This window comes from Leucopleurus acutus (assembly GCF_964270905.1).
Source record: "Leucopleurus acutus genome assembly, chromosome: 21".
Lineage (NCBI taxonomy): Eukaryota > Metazoa > Chordata > Mammalia > Artiodactyla > Delphinidae > Leucopleurus > Leucopleurus acutus.
This window is the reverse complement of record NC_139163.1, coordinates 34,069,597-34,083,785: the sequence shown is the minus strand read 5'-3', so window position 1 is coordinate 34,083,785 and position 14,189 is coordinate 34,069,597. Positions and strand designations below refer to the sequence as shown.

General features: G+C 41.4%; 1 protein-coding gene across 2 annotated transcripts in view; it reads left to right on the top strand.

Moving 5' to 3' along the window:
* Nucleotides 1-14,189, top strand: part of SH2D4A (SH2 domain containing 4A) — a 75,230-nt gene that overhangs the window by 51,112 nt on the left and 9,929 nt on the right. The gene's annotated exons all lie outside the window — the stretch shown is intronic.

The window sequence follows — 14,189 nt, the reverse complement described above, 5'->3', positions numbered from 1 at the left end:
CTCACAGAGCAGCTTTTCCCGGCTTTCTCAGGGAGCTGCAGTCTCAGAACCAGAGGCCCACGCCACGGTGGCTCCCAGCACGGGGGTGATTCATCACCCCGGACGGGCACCACCACATTGTAAAGCAATTATACTCCAATAAAGATGTTAAAAGAAAAAAGAAAAATGCAGTGATATCACAGCAGAAACCCCCATCCCTTATCTTCACTAAATATAAAATTATTTTCTCCTGGTTATTGCTATTACATGACTTTTTCATATTCTGGTCTGGAGGAAGATGATATTTAAAATAACCAAGAGAAACCAAATATTGATTTAATGAAACACAACTGTCTAAAGCCTTTTCCTCTGAAATAAAAACTAAAAATCCTTCTCTGTTAGGAGTATGGAAAAATAAAAAACAAAGATCTCCTTTTGTGTGGGGCCAGTAGTTATCTTCAGGGCGGAGGGAAGGCAGGCCCCTTGGGACGGCCCCAGATGGCAGCGCTGTCATCCGTCCCCCACCCAGGGAGGGGCTGGTGTGGCCTCTGTGGGTGGCCGGAAGGTCTCGGGCTGAGTGACCTTGAGCAGATCATCGTTCTCCGCAGTGATTCCGTTTATCTGAGCCTCACTTTCCTCATCTGTTAAGGGAAGGGGTGGGACTTTGTGATCTTGAACTTAAAAGTTGACCCATGCGGTTAAGGCTGCGAAGTGGGTCTGTTGGGGGCTGAGCAGAGGTCAGCTCGTAAAGCACGTCTTCATTCGACCCTCGAAGCTAGGCTCATCCAAGACTCTGTTTACCCAGCGCCTGCCTCACCGACCTCTCCGTTTCTTGAACTTCAAGAGAAGGAGGTGGCTTCCTGCCTCGATTGGCTTCCACGAGGTCTGTGGTTGGGTTGGACTCACTGGTCCCGTGGACAGCAAAAGCTTTTTTTTTTTTTTGGTCGCACGGTGCGGCACGCCGGATCTTAGTTCCCCAACCAGGGATTGAACCCGTGCCCCCTGCAGTGGAAGCACGGAGGGTTAACCACTGGACTGTCAGGGAAGTCCCAACGACAGCTTTAAGACAGAGATCACATCCTCTCATGGAACACACTTGTCCTAACGGGTATCTCGGTTTGAGTTATGTTTAATGCTACTTACTCTCTTTTCAGTAGGATCGTCTCACACATAAATAAAGCCACAAAAACAAGCTCCCAAACACACAGCATGGCAAACTCCTCTAAAAAGAACCACGTTATCTGCGGTAGGCTCATTGCCAAAGAGCTGCCTTTACAGGTACAGCACAGCAGCCTAGTTTTCCTGGAAAGTGCATGTTCTTTGGCGATTTAGGTTTTGTAATTGTCCATCCCCAGAGGAGCCCCCCCAGCCCAGCCCTCCCGGGACCAGGTCCTTCCTTTCCATTCTGCTCTGAAGACACTGGGGGAAAGAGTGACGACAGCATCAGAAGATGAATAGAAAGAACATGGTCAGTGACCCGTCTGTCATGGTCAACTCCGCTGCCCCACATTGCCTGTTTTATTTTTCCTTTTTAAGATAAACAGTGAGGAAATCAGCCACTTTGTAGCTTCTGTGTCACTGGGCAGAAGATGCTGTCATCCCTGATTGAAAGGGTGGTAGCTTTTTTAACAGCAGGGAGTGAGAAATTCAAAGTGTTGGTGTTATTAAAAATCCTGATACTTCAATGGGCAGATCTGTTTGAAACAGTTGCTACAAGCTAGGAAGACACAGACTAAAAATCTAGTTGAAGCTTTGGTTAAAAAATAAGACTCTTGAGTTTTACATATAATTTATTAATTGTTATTGAGTTATTTTTATTTATACAAACATCATAGTTATAAACAAAGCAAATAATATGATACAATAAAATAAGGTAATAATAAATAAATACACAGCCAGGTAGTCAATGTAAATCATTATCTTCAGTTTTAAGAAGACAAAATTTCACATTTCTATCACAAAGAGAAGATGGATCACATCTTATCTTTTGGAAATATAATTGTTTATTTATCAGGAAGCCTGTTTTGAAATAGCGGCATGGAAGCTCTTCTTTATTGGTTTGCCATATTCCATTCATTGTCATGCACTCCGTTAAACATCCTTCCTAAATTACTGTTTTGGCCACCTAATCTTCCACCCCACAGAAGTTTCTATTTCACCCCTTTCTCTTAATTAGCTTTGGGTAAGGATGGGGCTGGGTAGGAGGAGACCAGGGAAGTGAGGGCTGCTGGGCCTTTGGCTTGTGGGGTGGGTGGAAGCTGCACGCTGTTGGTGAGACAGGAACCCAGGAGGATGCAGGGACTTAGGGGAGGGAGACAGTGCGCTCGTTTGGGATATGATGAGTTTGAATGTTTTGGGGGGCCGCTGTGTGAAAGTATCCATTTGGCAATCAGATTAATGGGTCAACCCTCCGAGATAATAGATTGGATCGTTAGCCCATAATTAAAAGCATGGAGGGGATGAGACTTTCCAGGGGTGAGTTGGGAAGATGGTAAGAGAGGAAGACCAGGCACAGAACCTGAGGGAGTGCCAGCCACCACTCAGCGCAGTGGCAGAGAGGAGCAGAGACCCCCCCGTCTCTGTCCCAGGCTTGGTGGGTCTGAAACCTGCTGGGCAGGCCAGCCAGAGGGAGAATGGCCAGATTGGTGGCTCAGATCCAGAGGCTGTCCACCCCCTGGCAGATTCTTTCTTGCTCAGGGAAGGTCAGTCTTTGTCCTGTGAAGGCTTTTAACTGATTAGATGAGGCCCACCCACATTATGGAGGATTTTCTCTCCTCGTTTAAACATGATTTTTCTTTTCTTTCTTTCTTTCTTTTTCTTTCTTTTTTTTTTTTTGGCTGTACTGTGTCTTCCTTGCTGCACGTGAGTTTTCTCTAGTTGCGGGGGCTACTCTGTTGTGGTGCACGGGCTTCTCATTGCAGCAGCTTGTCTTGTTGTGGAGCACGGGCTCTAGGCATGCAGGCTTCAGTAGTTGTGGCTCATGGGCTCAGTAGTTGCTGCTCACGGCTCTAGAGTGCAGACTCAGTAGTTGTGGCACATGGGCTTAGTTGCCCTGTGGCATGTGGGGTCTTCCCAGACCAGGGATCAAACCCGTGTCCCCTGCATTGGCAGGCAGATTCTTAACCACTGGACCACCAGGGAGGTCCCTAAACATGATTTTTCTAATTATGAAATATTTTAAACAAAAACAGTACAGAGGGAAATATATCTATTGCCAGTGATGAACATGTTATAGCTACTCTCCAGATACAGTGAATGTTAAAAACCATATTTACTTCACATCGGCTTTTATTAAGAAATAAATCCTGACAGAGAGAATTAAGGCTTCTTTTTTATTCCCTTTTTGATTCTATTTCATTCTCTCCTTCCCAATGGGTGAACCACTCTTCTGAAGCTGTCCTTTCCATCCATATTTTTATACTCTTATTATATATATGCATACCTGTGTATTTCTATAAAATATATTTTAAAAATATAAAACATAGGTATATATATGTTTCTATAAAACAGAATATTGTGTTTAACATTTACATGGGTATCATGTTATAGACATTCTTCTGCAACATGTGTTTTCTCTCAACATTATGTTATCTGGGTTTTTCTTTGTTTATAAATGTAGACTGGCTTATTCATTTACCTGTAGTGCAGTGTTATATGATATATGTTATTTAAATATTTATAATACACACACTATAAAACACATAATGCTTTATTTGTGTTTAACGATGATATATATTTTATTACACACACATATCATTATTCATTCATCCCTTCTCCTACATTTGGTACATTTTATTGCTATTGCAGAAAATGATGTGGTATACACCCTGAACATGTCTCATTGTAGACATTCATGATAATTTCTTCAGGGTATACATCTAGAAGTGGAAATGCTGGGAGGTAGGGTATGTGCATCTTTAATTATATTAAATATTGCCAAATGCATTCCAAAGTGATTATACAAAGTTATACTCCCACCAGCTATACTTGAGAGTTTTTCTTCCTATATACTTGACATACGTGGTATTGCCAGACTTCTTTGTTAATCTAACAGCCTGCAGAGGAACCACCTTAATTTAATTAGCATTGATTTGTTGTCCAGTTAGCCTTTTTTTTATTAGTTTATAAAGAATTTATTTTTCCAATTCTTACATTAATTTCCATGAAAAGCCTTATATTGACTTCTTTATTGGTTAAAAAAATCAAATATTATTCACCATGATTTTTTTTTAATGTACTATTTTTTTAACATCTTTATTGGAGTATAATTGCTTTACGTTGTTGTTAGTTGCTGCTGTATAACAAAGTGAATCAGCTATACTTATACATATATACCCATATCCCCTCCCTCTTGTGTCTCCCACCCACCCTCCCTATCCCACCCCTCTATGTGGTCACAAAGCACGAGCTGACCTCCCGGTGCTATGCTGCTGCCTCCCACTAGCTATCTATTTTACATTTGGTAGTGGATATATGTCCATGCCACTCTCTCACTTTGTCACAGCTTACCCTTCCCCCTCCCTATGTCCTCAAGTGCATTCTCTACATCTGAGTCTTTATTCCTGTCCTGCCCCTAGGTTCTTCAGAACCATTTTTTTTTTTTTTTAGGGTCCATATATATGTGTTAGCATACGGTATTTGTTTTTCTCTTTCTGACTTACTTCACTCTGTAGGACAGACTCTAGGTCCATCCACCTCACTACAAATAACTCAATTTTGTTTCTTTTTATGGCTGAGTAATATTCCATTGAATATATGTGCTACATCTTCTTTATCCATTCATCTGTCGATGGACATTTAGGTTGCTTCCATGTCCTGGCTATTGTAAATAGTGCTGCAATGAACATTGTGGTGCATGTCTCTTTTTGAATGATGGTTTTCTCAGGGTATATGTCCAGTAGTGGGATTGCTGGGTCATATGGTAGTTCTATTTTTAGTTTTTTAAGGAACGTCCATACTGTTCTCCATAGTGGCTGTACCAATTTACCTTCCCGCCAACAGTGCAAGAGGGTTCCCTTTTCTCCACACCCTCTCTAGCATTTATTGTTTGTAGATTTTTTAACTTCTTTTTTTTTTGCTGTACGCGGGCCTGTCACTGTTGTGGCCCCTCCCGTTGCAGAGCACAGGCTCCGGACGCGCAGGCTCAGCGGCCATGGCTCACGGGCCCAGCCGCTCCACGGCATGTGGGATCCTCCCAGACTGGGGCACGAACCTGTGTCCCCTGCATCGGCAGGCGGACTCTCAACCACTGCCCCACCAGGGAAGCCCTGTTTGTAGATTTTTTGAGGATGGCCATTCTGACCGGTGTGAGGTGATACCTCTTTGTACTTTTGATTTGCATTTCTCTAATAATTAGTGATGTTGAGTGTCTTTTCATGTGCCTCTTGGCCATCTGTATGTCTTCTTTGGTGAAATGTCTATTTAGGTCTTCTGCCCATTTTTTAATTGAATTGTTTGTTTTTTTGATATTGAGCTCCATGAGCTGTTTATATATTCTGGAGATTAATCCTTTGTCCATTGTTTAATTTGCAAATTTTTCTCCCATTCTGAGGGTTGTCTTTTCATCTTGATTATGGTTTCCTTTGCTGTGCAAAAGCTTTTAAGTTTCATTAGGTCCTATTTGTTGAATTTTGTTTTTATTTCCATTTCTCTAGGAGGTGGGTCAAAAAAGATCTTTCTGTGGTTTATGTCAAAGAGTGTTTTTCCTATGTTTTCCTCTAAGAGTTTGATAGTGTCTGGCCTTACATTTAAGTCTTTAATCCATTTAGAGTTTATTTTTGTGTATGGTGTTAGGGAGTGTTCTAATTTCATTCTTTTACATGTAGCTGTCCAGTTTTCCCAACACCACTTATTGAAGAGGCTGTATTTTCTCCGTTGTATATTCTTGCCTCCTTTGTCATAAATTAGGTGCCCATATGTGCATGGGTTTATCTCTGGGCTCTCTATCCTATACCATTGAGCTATATTTCTGTTTTTGTGCCAGTACCATACTGTCTTGATTACTGTAGCTTTGTAGTATAGTTTGAAGTCAGGGGGCCTGATTCCTCCAGCTCCATTTTTCTTTCTCAAGGTTGCTTTGGCTATGTGGGGTCTTTTGTGTTTCCCTACGAATTGTAAAATTTTTTGTTCTAATTGTATGAAGAATGCCATTGGTAGTTTGATAGGGATTGCTTTGGGTAGTATAATAATTTTCACAATATCGATTCTTCCAATCCAAGAACATGGTGTATTTCTCCATCTGTTTATGTCATCTTTGATTTCTTTCATCAGTGTTTTATAGTTTTCTGAGTACAGTCTTTTGCCTCCTTAGTTAGGTTTACTGCTAGGTATTTTCTTCTCTTTGTTATGATGGTAAATGGGATTGTTTCCATAATTTCTCTTTCTGATTTTTTGTTGTTAGTGTATAGGAATACCAGCGATTTCTGTGCATTAATTTTGTATCCTGAAACCTTACCAAATTCATTGATTCGTTCTAGTAGTTTTCTGGTTGCATCTTTAGTACTTTCTATGTATAGTATCATGTCATCGGCAAACGGTGAGAGTTTTACTTCTTCTTTTCCAATTTGGATTCCTTTTATTTCTTTTTCTTCTCTGATTGCCATGGCTAGGACTTCCAAAACTATGTTGAATAAGAATGGCGAGAGTGAACATCCTTCTCTTGTTCCTGATCTTAGTGGAAATGCTTTCAGTTTTTCACTATTGAGTATGATGTTTGCTGTGGGTTTGTCATATATGGCTTTTATTATGTTGAAATAGGTTCCCTTATGCCCATTTTCTGTAGAGTTTTTATCATAAATGGTTGTTGAATTTTGTCAAAAGCTTTTTCTGTATCTATTGAAATGATCATATGGTTTTTATTCCTTAACTTGTTGATATGGTGGATCACATTGATTGATTTGCATATATTGCAGAATCCTTGCATCCTTGGGATAAATCCCACTTGATCATGGTGTATGATCCTTTTAATATGTTGTTGGACTCTGTTTGCTACTATTTTGTTCAGGATTTTTGCTTCTATGTTCATCAGTGATATTGGTCTATAATTTTCTTTTTTTGTGATGTCTTTTTCTGGTTTTGGTATCAGGGTGATGATGGCTTCATAGAATGGATTTGGGAGTGTTTCTCCCTCTGGAAATTTTTGGAAGAGTTTGAGAAGGATCAGTGTTAGCTCTTCTCTAAGTGTTTGATAGAATTTGCCTGTGAAGCCATCTGGTCCTGGAATTTTGTTTGTTGGAAGATTTTTAATTACAGCTTCAATTTCATTACTTGGAATAGGTCTGTTTATATTTTCTAATTCTTCCTTGTTCCATCTTGGAAAATGTACCTTTCCAAGAATTTGTCCATTTCTTCATGTTTGTCCATTTTATTGGCATATAGTTGTTTGTAGTAGTCTCTTATAATCCTTTTTATTTCTGTGGTGTCAGTTGTGATTTCTCCCTTTTCATTTCTAATTTAATTGATTTCAGTCCTCTCCCTTTTTTTCTTGATGAGTCTGGCTAAGGGTTTATCAATCTTGTTTATCTTCTCAAAGAACCAGCTTTTAGTTTTATTGATCTTTGCTATTGTTTTCTTCATTTCTATTTCATTTATTTCTGCTCTGATCTTTATGATTTCTTTCCTTCTACCGACTTTGGGTTTTCTTTGTTCTTCTTTCTGTACTTGCTTTAGGTGTAGGGTTAGATTGTTTATTTGAGATTTTTCTTGTTTCTTGAGGTGAGATTGAATTGATATAACTTCTCTCTTAGAACTGTTTTTGCTGCATCCCATAGGTTTTGGGTCATTGTGTTTTTGTTGTCATTTGTTTCTATGTATTTTTTTTTAAAGTTTTTACTTCCCTTCAGTGATGATAATAGCTACTCTTTTTTAAAAATTATTAATTAATTAATTTATTTTGGCTGCATTGGGTCTTCGTTTCTATGTGAGGGCTTTCTCTAGTTGTGGCAAGCGGGGACCACTCTTCATTGTGGTGCTCGGGCCTCTCACTATCACGGCCTGTCTTGTTGCGGAGCACAGGCTCCAGACGTGCAGGCTCAGTAGTTGTGGCTCACAGACCTAGGTGCTCCACGGCATGTGGGATCTTCCCAGACCAGGGCTTGAACCTGTGTCCCCTGCATTAGCAGGCAGACTCTCAACCACAGTGCCACCAGGGAAGCCCTATGTATTTTTTTTATTTGTTCGATTTCTTCAGTGATCTCTTGGTTATTTAGTAGCACAGTGTTTAGCCTCCATGTATTTGTGGTTTTTACCATTTTTTCCCTGTAATTGATTTCCAATCTCATAGGCACTGTGGTTAGAAAAGATGCTTGATACGATTTCAATTTTCTTAAATTTACTGAGGCTTGATTTGTGACCCAGGATGTGATCTATCCTGGAGAATAGTCTGTGTGCACTTGAGAAGGAAGTATATTCTGCCACTTTTGGGTGGAATGTTCTATAAATATCAATTAAATCTATCTGGTCTATTGTGTCATTAAAGCTTCTGTTTCCTTATTTATTTTCTGTTTGGAGGATCTGTCCATTGGTGTAAGTGGGGTGTTAAAGTCCCCTACTATTATTGTGTTACTGTTGATTTCCCCTTTCATGGTTGTTAGCATTTGCCTTATGTATTGAGGTGCTCCTAAGTTGGGTACATAAGCATTTATAGTTGTTACATCTTCTTCTTGGATTAATCCCTTGATCATTATGTAGTGTCCTTCCTTATGTCTTGTAACAGTCTTTATTTTCAAGTCTATTTTATCTGATACGAGTATTGCTACTTCAGCTTTCTTTTGATTTTCATTTGCATGGATTATCTTTTTCCATCCCTTCACTTTCAGTCTGTATGTGGCCCTAGGTCTGAAGTGGGTCTCTTGTAGACAGCATATATATGGGCTTGTTTTTGTATCCATTCAGCCAGTCTGTGTCTTTTGGTTGGGGCATTTAGTCCATTTACATTTAAGGTTATTATTGATATGTATGTTCCTATTACCATTTTCTTAATTGTTTTGGGTTTGTGGGTCTTTTTCTTCTCTTGTGTTTCCCGCCTAGAGAAGTTTCTTTAGTATTTGTTGTTAGTTTGGTGGTGCTGAACTGTCTTAGCTTTTGCTTGTCTGAAAAGCTTTTGATTTCTCCATCGAATCTGAATGAGATCCTTGCCAGGTAGAGTAATCTTGGTTGTAGGTTTTTCTCGTTCATCATTTTAGGTATATCCTGCCACTGCCTTCCGGCCTGCAGAGTTTCTACTGAAATATCAGCTGATAACCTTATAGGGATTCCTTTAAATGTTATTTTTTGTTTTTCCCTTGCTGCTTTTAATATTTTTTCTTTGAATTTAATTTTTGTTAGTTTGATTAATATGTGTCTTGGTGTGTGTCATCTAGGGTTTATCCTATATGGGACTCTCTGTGCTTCCTGGACTTGGGTGACTATTTCCTTTCCCATGTTAGGGAAGTTTTCAACTATAATCTCTTCAAATATTTTCTCAGACCCTTTCTTTTTCTCTTCTTCTTCTGGGACCCCTGTAATTTGACCTCTGTAGTGCGTTTAGTGTTGTCCCAGAGGTCTCTGAGATTGTTTTCAATTATTTTCATTCTTTTTTCTTTATTCTTCTCCTCAGCAGATATTTCCACCATTTTGTCTTCCAGCTCACTTATTTGTTCTTCTGCCTCAGTAATTCTGTTATTGATTCCTTCTAGTGTATTTTTCATTTCACTTATTGTATTGCTCATCTCTGTTTGTTTGTTCTTTAGTTCTTCTAGATCTTTGTTAAACATTTCTTGTATTTTCTCAATCCATGCCTCCATTCTATTTCCGAGATTCTGGATCACCTTTATTATCATTACTCTGAATTCTTTTTCAGGTAGATTGCCTATTTCCTCTTCATTTTTTTGGTCTTGTAGGTTTTTACCTTGCTCCTTCATCTGTGACATATTTTTTTGCATCTCATCTTTTTTCCCTTTGTTTTATGACTGGGATTGTGTTCCTGTCTTACTGGTTGTTTGACCTGAGGCTTCCAACACTGCAGTTTGTAGGCTGTTTGGTAGAGTTGGGTCTTGGTGCTAAGATGAGGATCTCTGAAAGACCTCACTCCGATGAATATTCCCTGGGGTCTGAGGTTCTCTGTTAGTCCAGTGGTTCGGACTCGGAGCTCCCACCCCAGGAGCTTCAACCCAACCCCCAGCTCATGAACCAAGATCCTGCAAGCCTCACTGGGTGGCAAAACAAAATAATGTAAAAAATAAAATTAGACTAGGAAACTAACAGCTATGTTAGAAAAAATATAAAAATTAAAATGTAGATGAAACAACAACCAGAAGGTAAAACAGAACCACAATAGTGAAAAAGAGGAGGAGGAAAAAAAAAAGGTGGAAAAGGCCTTGGTTGTGGAGGGTGGTGCCTAAGCAAGGGTGAGGTTTGGGCAGTGGGCGGGGCCTATGCTCAGGACCCACAGGGCTGGAAAAGGTGGGGGGTAGGGGGGTGGGGCAGGTGGGGCTTAGGCTCAATGGAACATAAGGGACCCAGGAATGCCCCCCACCCCTGCTTTCAGCGGGTGGGGGACCCCACCTGGGAGCCTAGCAGGCCTCCTGGGCTCGAGTGGGGGTGCAAACACCCTCCTCTCCTGCTCCTCACATCCTGGAGGGCCCCTCCCACCTGCCTCTCCTGATCTCCCCAGCCTCCCTCCTATGTCCCCAGGACCCACGTGGTCTGGAGTGGGCTTTAGAGGGTGCGAGATCGGCTTGGGAGCTTAGCAGGCTCCCCAGGCCCCAGTGGGCAGAGAAAACGCCCTGTGATCCTCTCCCACTCCTCTGGTCCTGGAGGGCCCCTCCCGCCTGCCTCTCCTGTTCTCTCCCCGCCTCCCTTCTATGTCCCCAGCACCAACCCAGCCCGGGGGGCACCTCTGAAGGCGTAGGACCTGGCCTGAGAGCCAGGCAGACTTCCCCGGCTAACTGGGCAGGGGAAACGCTGGGCTCGCATCCCCCCGATCTGAGCCCCTGAGGGTCCCCCTACGTGTGGGAACCCCTGCCCCCTCTCAGTCACCCCTCAGGGGCACCGGTCATGTCCAGCCTCCATTTCTCTTGCCCTCTCAGTCCCTCCACATCGTACCGGTTCGCTTGGGGGTTCCTCTCGTCTCCTTGGGCATTGGGGCAGGTACCCTAGTTGTGGGGAGATGCAAAGTCTGCGTCTTCCCACACCTCCATCTTGACTCCACCCTGTAATTTATTTTTATATATGATATGTGGTATAGAGGCTTGATTTATCTTTTTTCATACGGGTGGCCAGTTGTCCCAACATCATTCCTTAAATAGTCCTTCCTTTCTCCACTGATTGGTAATGTCAAGTTTTAAAACTCTCGTTGGGATTTTTAATGGAATTGCATTGAATTTGTAGATTAATTTGGAGAGGGAATTGCCATCTTTATGTTATCATATCTTTCCACCCGTGAACATGGTAAATGTCTCCTTATATTTCTTTTTAAATCATTAAATAAATTCCCCATACATGACATGCACTTTAAAGAAAGCAAACCAGACTTTAGTTGTATGTACTTATATTTTTTGTTTCTATTTTGAAAGAGATTTTTTAAAGTATGTCATTGGTTGTTGGTGGTTTAAAGAAGTTATGTTTTTATATATTGATCTTGAGTCCAGTAACACTGTTGAACTCTTATTAATTCTACTGTCAGAGTTTTCTGTTGGAGCTGTAATATTTCGAGGGCTAACGTGGGCCAAGCATTGCACTGCACTCTTGAAGAAGGTAACTTTCCCACTCCATAGAAGAAGAACCCAGGAACTAAGATGGTAGGTTCTTTCCCTACCTGTGGTGGCAGAGGCAGCATTCCCACCCAGATCTATTTGACTTCAAAGCCACAGTGTATCTGCACTAGGACAAGTGAGAACACCCATGTGGTGCTTTTTATTAACCTGTGAAGTTTAAATCAGTGAATAGTAATACCGCAGAGATTTGCTTCTCTGATAAATGAACGAGGTCACTCAGTCTCACAGTCAGTGGTGAAATGGGAGTGTCAAAGAGACCTCATTCAGCTATGTCTTGCCCCATCCTTGCCTCTGAGAATAAGGGAAAAGCACGCTTTTGTCTGGACACTGTTTTGCTCACTTCCAGGTGGGATTCCAAGAAGCAGTTATTTGACATACAAATGCTCCAAGGCCACAGGGTTTGGAGTAACAGAAGTGCAATCTTATTATGATTGTGGCAGTAGGTACCCAAATGTATGCGTTTGTCAGAATTGATCTATGACACACTTAAAATTGGTGAATTTTATTGCATGTAAATGATATCTCAAACTGATTTTAAAAAATTTAATGCCCCAAAGCAGCACAGCGTTTTCTTAGCTCCTAGCTCAGAAAGGTAGCATGGTGCAGGCTTAGTACCAGACTCCAAGATGGATCACTGGGTTTCAGGTGTGTTTTCTCCTCTGTAAATGGGTATAGTATCTACACCACGGCATTGTTTTTTAAGTAAGTCAGCTGACATGCGTGAAGTGCTTAGGGCCTGGTGCAGTGTTTCTGTTGTAAGCAGAACCGATCAGCTTCCTATTGGAAGTTCACCCCTCCTGTCCTCCCTGCCTTTCTGTTCCTCATCACCCTCACCCCACCACAAAGTATTGTCTTGAGTAGCAGCATCACATACGAGGAAGAGGCAGCACTTCAACAAAATAGATCTTAATTACTGCCCAAACCATCCTACACTGTTTCCTCAAGTATTTACTTAGGGCCTATCCTTTAAAAGCCTAGAGCCCTGGAGGTCACCCCAGAAGGCAACAGTAATTTGGAAGGACCAGTGGATAGCCACCCCACAAACAGGGAATAAAGCTGTGTGGAAAGTTCAGCATAACAAGCAGTTAGGGTTGAGCGTGGGGTTAGGAGGGAGGATGTGGTGAGATGGCAGTGAGTCCTAGGGTCACTGAAGCGTGTCTTCTCTTTTCTAGATTTATAATTTTCTGAGTAGTGTAGTTGTTAAGTCTATTTGGTTTTGTTTCCTTAAGAGGGATTGTTTTCTTCTCTGTTCCTCACTGCTTATCTCCTCACATGCTTGTGTTGAGTTCAGGACTGTCTTGACCCTCGAATATATCCTTGTTTTTATCCATTTCATTCTTGCGTGTGGCCACCCTATTAGAGCGCCTTTTGGTCTGGACCGTTTGTGCAGTTGGTGATAAGTGTTGGGGAGCCTTCCTGGCCAGACTTAACACCCCTCTGAGCAAAGTCATTTCACTCATTCTGTTTCCTGCTGTGAGTCTTCAATGTGGGTAGATATGTAATTAATCGTACCACTTCTTGGAGAAAAGGGCCAAGGAATAAATAAAACTGAAGTCTGAAGGTCCATCCAGAAACCCACAGACCTATTTCTTCATTCCGTCCATTTTCCTACTCCTGTTAAATATGCAACAGTGTCAGGAGCTTAGGAGCCAGCAGGAACTAGGAGTGGGAAGGTGGGAAAAGGATAGAAGTAAATGTATAAACAGATTTCTGATTTAGGAATTTTCTAGTTACTTCTGTTGTTGTTAGATAATTCACATGCCTGCTTTATGCATCAACAGCTGATCGTTATTCCTCTGAAATGTAATTTATGCTTCCTTATCCGAAATTGGAAATGCTTAGACTGTTGATGAAATACTTCCACCTGATTTATTTCTTGTGGATGTCTTTGCTGTCGTGGCATATGATCGAACGTGCCCTCCAAATGCTTTACATTTGTTTAAAACTTTACATTTTAAGCTACTTAAAAAGCAAATCCTTTTAACATCCATGGGCTACCAACACAGTTCATACTGCAACTATTTTGATCCTTTCCATATTTGCTACACCCTCCAAATTTTCATCCTCCATTGGGGGTAAATCCTGTCCATTTCTGTGGAGGCAGTTATTCTCTGGAACTTAAGTTCCCTAGAGATGATTGTCCAGGAGGAGTCCTGCGTCTTTGTCTTCCCAGTGTTACCGAGTCCAAGCTCATACTGCTCAGGGCATGACAGGCCGATACATTGAGAGATGAGGTGTTGGGGCAGAGAAGAGTAACTTTATTCAGAAAGCCAGCAGACTGAGAAGATGGTGGACTAGTGTCCCAAAGAACCATCTTACCCGAGCTAGAATTCAGGCTTCTTTTACACTGAAAGGGGAGCTGGTGTGCTTCTTGGTGTCAGAATCCTTTGTTCTTGCAGCTGTCCACATAGGTCATGACGTTCACATAGGTCAGGTCACAACAAGACAAAGGTTATT